General features: G+C 36.2%; 2 long non-coding RNA genes across 2 annotated transcripts; one reads left to right on the plus strand and one right to left on the minus strand.

The window, feature by feature from the left end:
* Positions 1-261: 261 nt before the first annotated feature.
* LOC121052963 lies at positions 262-3,406 on the minus strand. Its single transcript, XR_005810402.1, has 3 exons — positions 3,188-3,406; positions 3,037-3,092; positions 262-594 (listed from the first exon to the last, which is right to left on the minus strand). It is a non-coding gene; the product is annotated as an uncharacterized LOC121052963 (long non-coding RNA).
* On the plus strand, positions 3,202-5,786 carry LOC112197017. The gene is made up of 5 exons (XR_002935520.2): positions 3,202-3,323; positions 3,892-3,997; positions 4,119-4,399; positions 4,875-5,191; positions 5,379-5,786. It is a non-coding gene; the product is annotated as an uncharacterized LOC112197017 (long non-coding RNA).
* The last annotated feature ends 5,914 nt before the right edge of the window (positions 5,787-11,700 follow it).

Here is an 11,700-nt window from a genome sequence, read left to right on the forward strand (position 1 = left end):
ATGCTCATATGCTATTTTGGTTACAAAAAGATTATAAATGTTATACAGCAGTTGATACAGACTCTATTATTTCAGCAGAATTACCAGATAAAAAGGTTAATCCAAGGCTTTTTGATATGGTTAGCGAATTTATGATTCACGGACCTTGCGGAGAAATAAATTCAAAATCTCCTTGCATGAGAAATGGAAAACGTTCAAAATTTTTTCCGAAGCCATATAATACAAATACTATATTTGAAACAAATGGATCCCCAATATATAGACGTCGTGATGATTGTACTAAATTTACAGTAAAAAATAATGTACGTGTTGGAAATAATTTTGTTGTACCTTATAATTCAAATTTATTATTGAGATATAATGCTCATATTAATGTTGAATTATGCTCTCAATCTATGCTAATTAAATATTTGTTTAAATATATCAATAAAGGTCCAGACCGAGCACGACTTCTATTATCTGAAAATGGAAATGATGAAATTGCAACTTATCTTAATTGTCGTTATCTAACTCCTCATGAATCTGTATGGAGATTATTTGAATATCCAATTCATTCTCGACATCCAGCTGTTCAACACTTGCATATTCATCTACCTTTAGAGCAAAAGATCGTTTTTAATGAATATCAATCTGTTCAATCAATTATCAAACAAAAAAGTACAGAAGATACTATGCTTACTGCGTGGTTCAAAGCAAATTCAATTTATCCAGATGCATCTAAATTAACTTATGCAGAATTTCCAAGTAAATTTGTTTGGGATGACCATAAAAAATGTTGGACACCAAGGAAACAATGTCAAACTATTGGTCGAATAGCATATGTACATCCTACATGCGGTGAATTATATTTTATGAGAATGTTATTAAATATACAAAAAGGTTGTCGTAGTTATGATTCAATAAAAACAATTAATGGTATTACATATACTTCTTATCAAGAAGCTTGCCAAGTTTTAGGTTTATTAGGTGATGACAAAGAATGGATTGAAGTATTAACGGACTCTTCACATACAGCTACAGCTTTTGAATTTCGTCAGCTTTTTAGTACAATAATATTGTTCTGCGATGTTGTAAACCCTGAAATATTATTAGATAAATATTGGTCATATATGTGTGATGATATTTTACACAAAGCTCGACTTGAAGTTGGAAATTTAAATCTTACTTTATCAGAATCAGAATTGAAAAATCAATTACTATTTGAATTAGAACAAATATTTAACAAATCATCAAGTTCACTAAAAGATCATCGATTACCAATGCCTGATACAGAAAAAATACTAGAGTTAAATAACAGATTGTTAAAAGAAGAACTCAATTATGATTGTTTTGAATTAAAACGTGAACATACTAATTTAATAGCTCAATTAAACACATGTCAAAAAATTGTTTATGATGAAGTTATCAAAGGAATAGAACAAAAAACATGTAATACATTTTTTGTTCATGGTTATGGAGGAACTGGTAAAACATTTTTATGGCATACGATAATTGCTAAATTAAGATCTGAAGGCAAAATTGTTTTAGCAGTCGCTTCATCTGGAATTGCTTCGTTATTACTTCCGAATGGTAGAACCGCTCATTCCCGATTCAAGATACCTTTGACAATTAATAATTTATCAATATGTCCAATAAAAAAGGGAACTCAACTCGCAAAATTAATTGATAAAACAGAATTAATCATTTGGGATGAAGAGCTCCAATGTGTAATAAATATTGCTTCGAAGCATTAGATAAATCTTTACGTGATATTCTATCAGATAATGCTAATATGAAATCAGAGAAACCATTTGGCGGCAAACCAATATTATTAGGTGGGGATTTTAGACAAATTTTACCAGTTGTTACAGGAGGCAGTAAAGAACAAGTAGTTGAAGTTTCATTGAATAGTTCATACATATGGTCTTCATTTAAAATATTTCATTTAACAGAGAATATGAGATTGTCAAAAAAAATATGACTGACGAAGAAAAGTTAAATATTTTAACATTTTCAAATTGGTTATTGCAAATTGGAGAAGGTAATATATGTTCAATTATCGATGAAAATGATATAGATGCATCTTGGATTGAAATTCCAAATGATTTGCTTATTCATACATATACAAATCCAATACAAGCAGTTTTTCTTGCTACTTATCCAAATTTTTATACTAATTATGATAATTTTAATTATTTACGAGAACGAGCAATTATTACACCACGAAATACCACAGTTCAAGAGATAAATAATTATGTTATAAATTTATTACCAGGTAATAAAAAACTTATTTAAGCGCTGATAGTATTATATTAAATTCTGGAAATAATGAGAACATTAATCCTTTATATCCAATAGAATTTTTGAATAAACTTGAATTCAATGGATTACCATCACATGAATTAATTTTGAAAATTGGAATGCCTATTATGTTGTTAAGAAATTTAAATCAAACATCTGGTTTGTGTAATGGTACAAGATTGATAATAACAAAATTATTTGATAGATTGATAGAAACAAAAATTTTAACAGGAAACAATGCTGGTCAAAAATTTTTTATACCGAGAATTGATCTTACTGCATCTGAAAACAGATGGCCATTTATTTTTAAGAGACGGCAATTTCCAATAAGACCATGTTATGCTATGACTATTAATAAAAGTCAGGGTCAATCATTGAATCAAGTTGGTGTATATCTGCCGGAACCAGTTTTTAGTCATGGACAATTATATGTAGCACTTTCAAGAGTAACATCAAGAAGTGGATTAAAAATTTTAATAAATAATAATAATGATATACCAAATCATTATACTAAAAATATAGTTTATAAAGATGTGCTACGAAATCTATAGACTAAAATATTATCAAACTTAGAAATACTAACAAATTTTTTTTAATTGTTTTATTATTATTGTAAAAAATTTCATAACATATTACACTACATTAATACAGTTTGCAATGCTTTTGTTACACTACGTTATTCACTATGTCTCAATTTACTGATAAGAACAAGAATAAATGTGCTCTGTTTAATGCTGCAATCACAAATGCACTCACCATTAATGTTAATGTTCTCTCAAAATCAATCAAGGTGATATCAGCAAAACAACCATCTGGAAAGACAATGAAAAGAAGATGAGGATTCCCGATATTTCTAGATTTTGCAGTCAGCCAAACAGTAATAAAGAGGGATCCAGTATGAGATTACCGTTTTGCCCTGCAGTCCGACCTATATAAGCAAAAAGGTCGGCATCTAATCAATTCCAGAACGCTCCATGGCTGTCAAAGATTGCTCATAACCGACCTCAGCCTTACGCATCGGAATGAATATCAGAAAAGTCTTGGTAAGGTTTAATCGTTCCTATATCGTTTGATTTCACTTTCAATTCCCTACAACAAACAAATCAATCATAGGTTATATCAAAATACATGGTATAGTTATGTATGAATTTCAGGAATAGGAACTTGATCATTGGCTATTGTAAAAGTATATCCGTGTGTGCGTGTGTTGTTTGAATATCAGAAAAATCTTGGTAAGGTTTAATCGTTCCTATATCATTTGATTTCACTTTCAATTTCCTACAACAAACACACACACGGACAGACTTTCATACGGCTACAAATGATTAAACGGCTAGACTTTCATGCGGCTACAAAATAATCTGCAAGAATTGATGTGGTTTGTAAGGAAATTCGTAAATTTATTTCCGAACTCTTTTTTATTTCAATTTGTATTATCATGAAGATAACTTCTAGCTTCTAATAACTCTTCAAACCAATAACTATCTCAGCAACATGCTTGAATTCAACTTATACAATATAATACCAATAAAAACATAATTTCATTCATAACTATAAATTACTCTTTAGATGGTGTAAGATTATTGCCTTACATGGGTTTCTTCTGTGTAGGTGGTAAAACTGCAATACTGATGGTTCTGTGTGTTGCATTTGGGTCTCCAGCTGAAAAGACTCAAAGAGGGTCTACACTGAAGGATTTTACAAAAAGGGGTTGCAGGTAGAACTCTCCTTTGATGCTCTTAGATATTCATTTAATATGGTAGCTTGCTTACAAGCCTTAGTAGGTTCTCAATCTGTTTTGTTTGACTGCTTACCTTAATCATTTATGTTTCACATAGGTGCAACTGGAAAATGCCAAAAAAAGTATGCGAAACCTGCAGATATAAAAGTAAAATATTTTAGAAAGAAGAATAGCTCATTGGACTATTGATTCTAAAGACGTGTCCAATCTGGGAATGTCGAAGAGGTTATTACTTGGATTTTTTGTAGTTAATGAAAAGTATAATGAGATTCACAAAAAGAAACCCATGTGGTGTGACTCGGATGGCAATCCAATGGGCCTCTTGAAGAAGCTAGCCTAAAATTTGCAAGGAAGGATCGCAGCGCAAGGAGAATGGAGGTGAGTTTTCTTCTGGTCTGATGTTTGGCTTACTTCAACTTGAACATTTGTCATAGTTTAGTTCTTTATAGTTACACAAAATTGATTTGTGACTGAAAAAATTTGGAAACATTGTTGTAACAAATAAAAATAGGAAACTCCACACATTCAATGAAGACTTCAGTTGCCCTCATCTTTTATTGCGTCGCTTAATGTTTTTCTACTTTAGCTTTTGTCTCACAAAAGACAAAAGCTTGACATATCTGTGCACCAATGTCATCTTGGCAAATTCGTGCACATAATCAGAGTATTGTGTGCCCAACTATTTAGTTTCATTCTCTTTCCTTCCATTACCACAACTTATGAAAATCCCGAACTTGAGAAATAAACTACATGGAAAAAACTTGATGTAGTCTTTTGTTTTTACATTCTAACCAACGTTTACAATTGCTTTGTTTTCTGATTTGTTTCCAATAATTCATCTGCCCAAATTCAGACCGTCACTCAATGCGGCTGTTGCCAAAAGCTGAAGAAGCATCAAGTATCATCAGCATCATCCTAAAAACACTCAAGCTACATGGTTTTCAAACAGTTCTCTTGCAAGCAAATTAAATGTTGTCAAACGGGTGTCTTCAGTTGTTTTCCCAGCAAGCATTTCAGCTGGAGCAGAGGTAATATCTGTCTCTCAAAGAGGTTTCAAATCCACAGAAGCAGAATCTGTTTATCAGTAGGTTGAACGTTTGTTGCGAGATCATTGATTCTATCGATCCAGCTAAGCAAGATCGTAAGCGTGAAACATTGATTGAGCTGCAGGTATTCTTTTTTTTTTTTTTTTCCTTTCTTTTTGTAGTCTATTGAATGTGACTTTTTAATCGTGTTCATACCAAGAGTTGACGATTGAGAAGGCGGTGCAGAATTGACTTGCATAGACTCACAAGCTAATTTACCCAATATCTCCTTTTGGTAGATTGAAATCTCAGATACCCTTTGATCTTTGTAGGTCGCACCATATAAGGGAAGGAAGGGCGAGTCAAATTGGGGTCTTAACACATCTAGAGAATTACAAGTACTCAATCGTATCTGGAATCTTGAAGAACAGCATGCATCTAACATATCATTGGTAAAAGCACCAAAACGGATCATTCTAAGGCTATAATTCAAGAGTTGGTGCATGAAAAGCAATGGGATAGGCAATAAATGGACGACCTGACAAAGCAAGTTTTAGACCAAAACCGACTCAAAACTGCTGTTCAGTTGGTCAGGGGATGAGTATAATTTTGAAATCTGGCCAAGTACAACATTGTATAATATAGTTTTACTGTATGTTATATATCTATAACGTAGGTTCGATGTAAATTCACCGATATCAATAGTATACCCGCAGCAACGCGCGGGCCTTTTGCCTAGTTCCCTCTAGTCTTGACACGTAGATAACATCTAAATTTATGACCCGAAGACACTACGGGAATATTTCAGGGAGGTTTTTTTTCTCTTAAATTTTAACACTGTTAATAGAGCAAAAAACGTATCTCCAAAGACAAACTTCAAAGGGAGACAGATGATTAAGTAACCAAAATAAAGGATGACCAATGCATTGATGTCTGGTCCAAGCAAAACATTATTCTCCGTGCTGATTTTGAGTCAATCTATTATATATACCAAATTATAGCAAAGGATAGATAGCCAAATCAGCAGTGACTTGTTACACTACTGGGTCAAATGGTCTGAACATTACAGTTGTATTTACAATGCTTCAATCTAAAAATCGAGCAATTAGAAAAAAAAGGATACGAAGAAGTATCAAATAACTAAAAAGAGAAGTTTGAGTTTATATAGCAAGTTGCAGAGAATGTGATAACATGAATGAATTTCATGGAACATGTGAGTTTGATTTTATATACAGAACCATATAATATGGAACGATGACAATTTACACATGTAGCAGTAAAAATTAAATTTGAGCTCAGACACCTATTTGTAAGCATATCAATATAACCTGGATACTTTTGATGATTAGCCTATCCATGTAAGCATTTTTTAATAGTATTGTGCAGAACACCAAAGAAGTGTCTCATTCCTATCCAGTTTAAAAGTGGGCAATATGGGCATGAAACGTTTGCAGGTACTTCGTGCTTCTTAATTACTATAAGCTCACCTTGTCAAAATCAGTTGCAGGGGGAGGTATCACACCTCCTGCACCTATGACAGGTTCGGCAATGAACGCAGCAATCTGAAGGTAATAAACTGTGTCAGGCACACAAAGTATTCTCTGCACTTGTAGAATGATTTTATCTGTGCAATCTTTAAGAGAATATTATGAATAACTTACAGTCTCTGGTCCTTCTTTGAGGATAAGATTCTCCAAATTATTGGCTAATCTGGTTGAGAATTCCTCCTCCGACTCACCTGTCATATCCATTAGCAAGATAAAGTTTGATAGAACTGGTCGAATATGAATCTGAAAGATTAAACCAGTGAAAAGTAAAAAGACCTGGCTGGTGATAGCGCCAATAATGGGGGCAATCAGTGTGCAATACAAATGGAGCAGGAAGATCAAATTTTTGATGCAGAGCTGGGAGGCTGTGAAAAGAAATTTACAGTTAATGAACTGAAGGGTGATCTTTTCCTGAAATTTCACTAGAATATGTATCATACCCAGAAAGGCTTGCTGCTATCAAAGTTGAACCATGGTACCTGTCATAATACAAAGATAACATCAAAGGACTTGTGTACAATGACCAGAGAAAATAAGGAGAAAACAAATTAATTGAGTAGTGAATATACGATTTATGTCGAGCTATGAATTTCTTTTTATCTGTTCGTCCAAGTGCATTATAATAATACCAAACTAGCTTCACCTACAAAAAAAAAAAAAAAAAAAAAATTCCAGTTATAGAGACATTATCTCAGGATTTTGACAAAGTACTTGAACATGAAAATAAATTAATAATCGACTGATTAGTGTCTCTATATCATCATCTTTGAGCTCTGATAAAACAGAGAATTTGAAGTTGTTAAATGTGGGTGATTTAGGTCGAAGGGTAACTGAGATATCTCCACAATCGTAGCTCACTAAATGAGCTCAACCCAAAATCAAATGCACACACTCAATTCGATTAAAACCTAACATGCAACCACAAAATTATTCTTGTATTCAAGGTTCTAAATATCATCAGTTCATGACAGCTTCAGAAAACCCAATCAGTTAATGCAATCAATAGACCCATTCAAAGAAGGAAGTTGTATGTCAAATCTTATTCACCTCTCAAGAAATCACCTGGATAAAATCAAATCGAATCAAATATAAACCCAAAAGCAAACGACTTACAGGGGAATTTGAGCTCCGTGGGCTGAATGCTAAGAAGAACTCCGGATTCGGTGTTGAATTGGCAACTAGGGTTTCGCAGAATGAAGAATAACCAGAAACGGAGGGACACCCATCTCAACCTAAGAAAAGAATTGGTCTTCGCCTCAGGAACCATCAAGAATTGGTGTTCTTCTAATTCTTCTTGTTTGGAGCGACCCTTCGGAAACTAGAACCGCTCTCTGTCTTCTCTCTTGTTGATCTTTCCTTTGTGTTCTGCATCAAGATCAGTGAACAGTCTCTGCTAGCTGCAATTTCCCCGCAAACAAAAATTGAAAGGTCGGGCATAACAAAGGCCGATCTCAACAACCACGTGCATGCCTGCCATGCCAACTGGTCGGGGTAAATTTTCTTTTTACTGCACTTTGGTTTTTTTGTTCTACGTTTCTGTTTTCTTCACTAACCAACGGATGGCAACGTCTGTTAACGCACGTGACTTGCACACTGCTGGTACAACTGACCCGACGGTGCATGGAATCCTCTCCGGTCTTAAAATGCTTAAAACAATGAATCCCGTATAGATGCCAATCAATCTCTGCCTACTGTAATAAATTCACTTCCTCTTCATTGTCTTCTATGATTATGTCATTTATTTCCTTCCAGATAAATCCATAGATATATAACAAGAATGATCTTCTTATTACCCATCACATAGTCTAAACTTCTATCCAGAATGCATGGTGCTCCAAACACTTGAAGCAACCCAATGTAGACGCCGAAAGTGAAAGGCAATGAAATGTTAGCAGCTTAACCACTGCAAGTGGTCTAGTGGTTCTTGCGTAGTTGGGTGTGCTCCCCAACCTAGGTTCGAATCCCGAAGCTGTCAAAGTGGCCAGGCACTGTGCTGTAATGCACAGTTGGAGCATTTCACATGCGCCGAAGGGGTTTATCTTGGGCCTAGGAAGCCTTTGGGTTCCCCTTGACAAAGTAAAAAAAAAAAAAAAAAATGTTAGCAGCTTGGTAGTTGTGTTGTGTTTTTTTTTATATATATTTTTTTATGATCAATAGTAATGGAGTCTATTACAAAAGGGGTTCAGTGGTGTAACAGACACTTTTGTCTTGACTGCCATTAACTTAGTTGATCATTGTCAATTTTAGTGTCTGTTAAATTATTTTTGTCGTTTCCTACAGTTATTTTATGTGAGCCCCTGAAAATTTTAGTTAATTTCCGAAAGTAATTTTTCGCCAATAAGATTTTTCCGCAAGATAATTTAAGTGAAGGAATTTATGTTGGAAATTATTTTGGTATTGAGACCACCTATTGGGTTGACAATTTAAGTTTGGGCCGAGATTCTTCTATTTGGGCCTAGAAGGTTATCGAAGTTTAGTGAGGCGACCGTTTGTTAAAGTTTCGAAGACGATAAATTGAGTTGTAACAAAGTTTTGGATTTTGGGTTTTTACGAGATCAAGTTTTGGGCCTATGACGAAGTTGAGAAATAGCTTAGAAAGTTTCCGACGAAAGACAAATAAAAGAAACGTCACGAGCCCAAAACCGAAAGCAATCGGCTAGGAGAATTGTGTAATTCGTCGAAGGGGCAAATTTGACATTTCTCGTACGAGAGTATAAATAGAACACTTGGACACCCTAAAAACCATTTCTCTTCCTCTCTCCCTCTCGGCCGCACCTTCCCTCTCTCTCTCTCTCTCCCCGACCTCACTCTCTGCCATCGCCGGAACCATATCGTCCGGCCACCGCCTCACATCACCGCTACCACCAATCGAAGCACCACCTCAATCCGACCTAAACCCATAAGAGATCGAAGCCATGCATCGACCCGGCCTCTCTTCCGCTATCCTTCTCTCTACCACCACCGGAGACTCCATCTCCGGCCACCATCTCCCCACACCGTCTTCACCAATCGATGCAGCATCAAAAACCAACCCAAGCCCGAGCCTTACTGTCGAGATACATCGCCGGCAGCCTCTGCGCGCTACCACCCAAGGCTGCAATGCCACTGCTGCTCGACCCTCGCCGGTTCCCAGCCATCCCTTCACTACACTGCGGCCTCAAGTGAGCTCAGAGAGCGCCGAACATCAAGCCCCAACATCCCATCACTAGAAGACGTCGAACGCACATCGCCAGAAATCGAGCTGTGCATGCCTTCCTTCTCCAACCTCCAGTCCAAATCGAGCTGGACTACCTCCCTGGATGTGATCAGCACCTCACTACCCACCTGTTCCCGAGACGCCGACTTCCGATTCCGACTAGGGCCACCGTACGCGCTACACGGGCCGCCGCTGGCGCGTCAACCACCGTAGCTCCGCCGCTCACGGTCGCTGGATCGTCTCTGTTAGGTAATTTTGCGTCGCCTCTCTTGGTTGAAGCCTCCAATTCGATTTAGATTAAAAACCTAATTTCTGTTGCGAAAATTGGATTGTGTGAGGTTTGGATAATCTGCGTTTTTGGGCTTGACGAGGAGAGCCTGGAGCTGAGGTTTGGATTGAGTCACCCTTGAAGAAGAAATGGTAAGGACATTCTGCAGTTTCTGATTTGGATACAAAGATTGGTGATGGGTTGATTATTGATTGTGTTTTACCTGCTAGGATCTGAAAGGTTAAGGGTGATGAGATGCAGCTACGAGGAATTGGTTTCTATTTGGAAAAGAAGTTGTGGTAAGGGTCTGGGTATCTTGGATATGTATTGCCTTGGTCTGATTGTGTAAATTGAAGATGTGGTTTTATTGAATACGCGAAACGAAACTTGGTTCTGTGCAATATCAGTTATGTCGGAAACTTGGCCTGAATGAACGAGTGTAAATGAGCTCATAGCAATTAGAGGATTGGTTTGGTTTAATTAAAGGAGTGAATCTGTTGTAAATTTTGGAAGTGTAGTAATGGTTAATTCGGTGGGCTCTTTCAAAGAAGTGTTGTTATGAAAAAAAAAAAAAGATATGGATACTGCCATATCAAGGCAGAAATGGGTATCAATAGGGGACTTTATGCCATAAAGTTAAAAGAAGGATTTTCCATTAAAGTTAATGAAATAGTAACAGTTAAAGTACTTTCTTAGTTACCATATCTCGGAATGAACATAATAAGCAAAGTCATTCGGGAATGGTAAATTACTCTTTGTTTTTCTTGTCGGAATACTAAATAAGGAAAGGTCAAATAAGTTGAGCTGAGCTATATTTAATAGACACAAGTGCTAAGTTTGATCACCATATCCGAAATGATTCAAATGCTATGCCATCTGGATTGTTTGGGAATGGGTAAAGATTTTATCTATTAAAGTATAATCCAATGGACTTTAAGGAAATTAAGTAAATGCTTTGGTTGCTCGGTTAGTTGAGTTATAATGAAGTCAAGTTACTTATTGGTTTAATTTTATTATAAAGGGCTCAAGCGTGTGCATTTGGATTTGGACAAATGATCGAAAGTCGGGAACGAACCCGAATGTGGACGAGCACTCCAATTCCAGATAGGGTGAGCTGTCCCTTCCTTGTTAGAGGCTTTTCAGTATATGTAGAATGCTATACTAAGATAGTATGTTGCCTGCAAGAACGTTTTTGGTTGTTCATTAGTCGATGCCTTGTGATACATGTGTTTTCAAAAATGATAATTGCTAAATGCGAAAACCGAGGCTAGGCTTGCATGTTGAGATACTGTACCCTTGTATGTTTATACTTGTGACCTGAAAGTGAATGGGACCTAGACGCTTAGATTCCTAGGGATCCCACGGTGTCGATAACTGTGAACCTCCGGAGGGGCTGTGCTCCTATGTTTGTCGAGGAAAGGTACGTACAGATAGTGAACCAGTCATATGAGACTCAGGGCCAGGAAATGGACACTTTCGCTACTTGTAGTCACACGGACTACAGAGTAGTTGGCCGGTTCTCGAAGGATGACGAACCAGGTCGGTCACCGATTTGTTTGAGTTTGGCCGGCAGGTAAGTATCTCGGAGCTCCAAATTGTGTGATGCATAATGCATATGCTTTATAAAAGAAATAAATGTTTGT

Source organism: Rosa chinensis, chromosome 4 (assembly GCF_002994745.2).
Source record: "Rosa chinensis cultivar Old Blush chromosome 4, RchiOBHm-V2, whole genome shotgun sequence".
Classification (NCBI taxonomy): Eukaryota; Viridiplantae; Streptophyta; class Magnoliopsida; order Rosales; family Rosaceae; genus Rosa; species Rosa chinensis.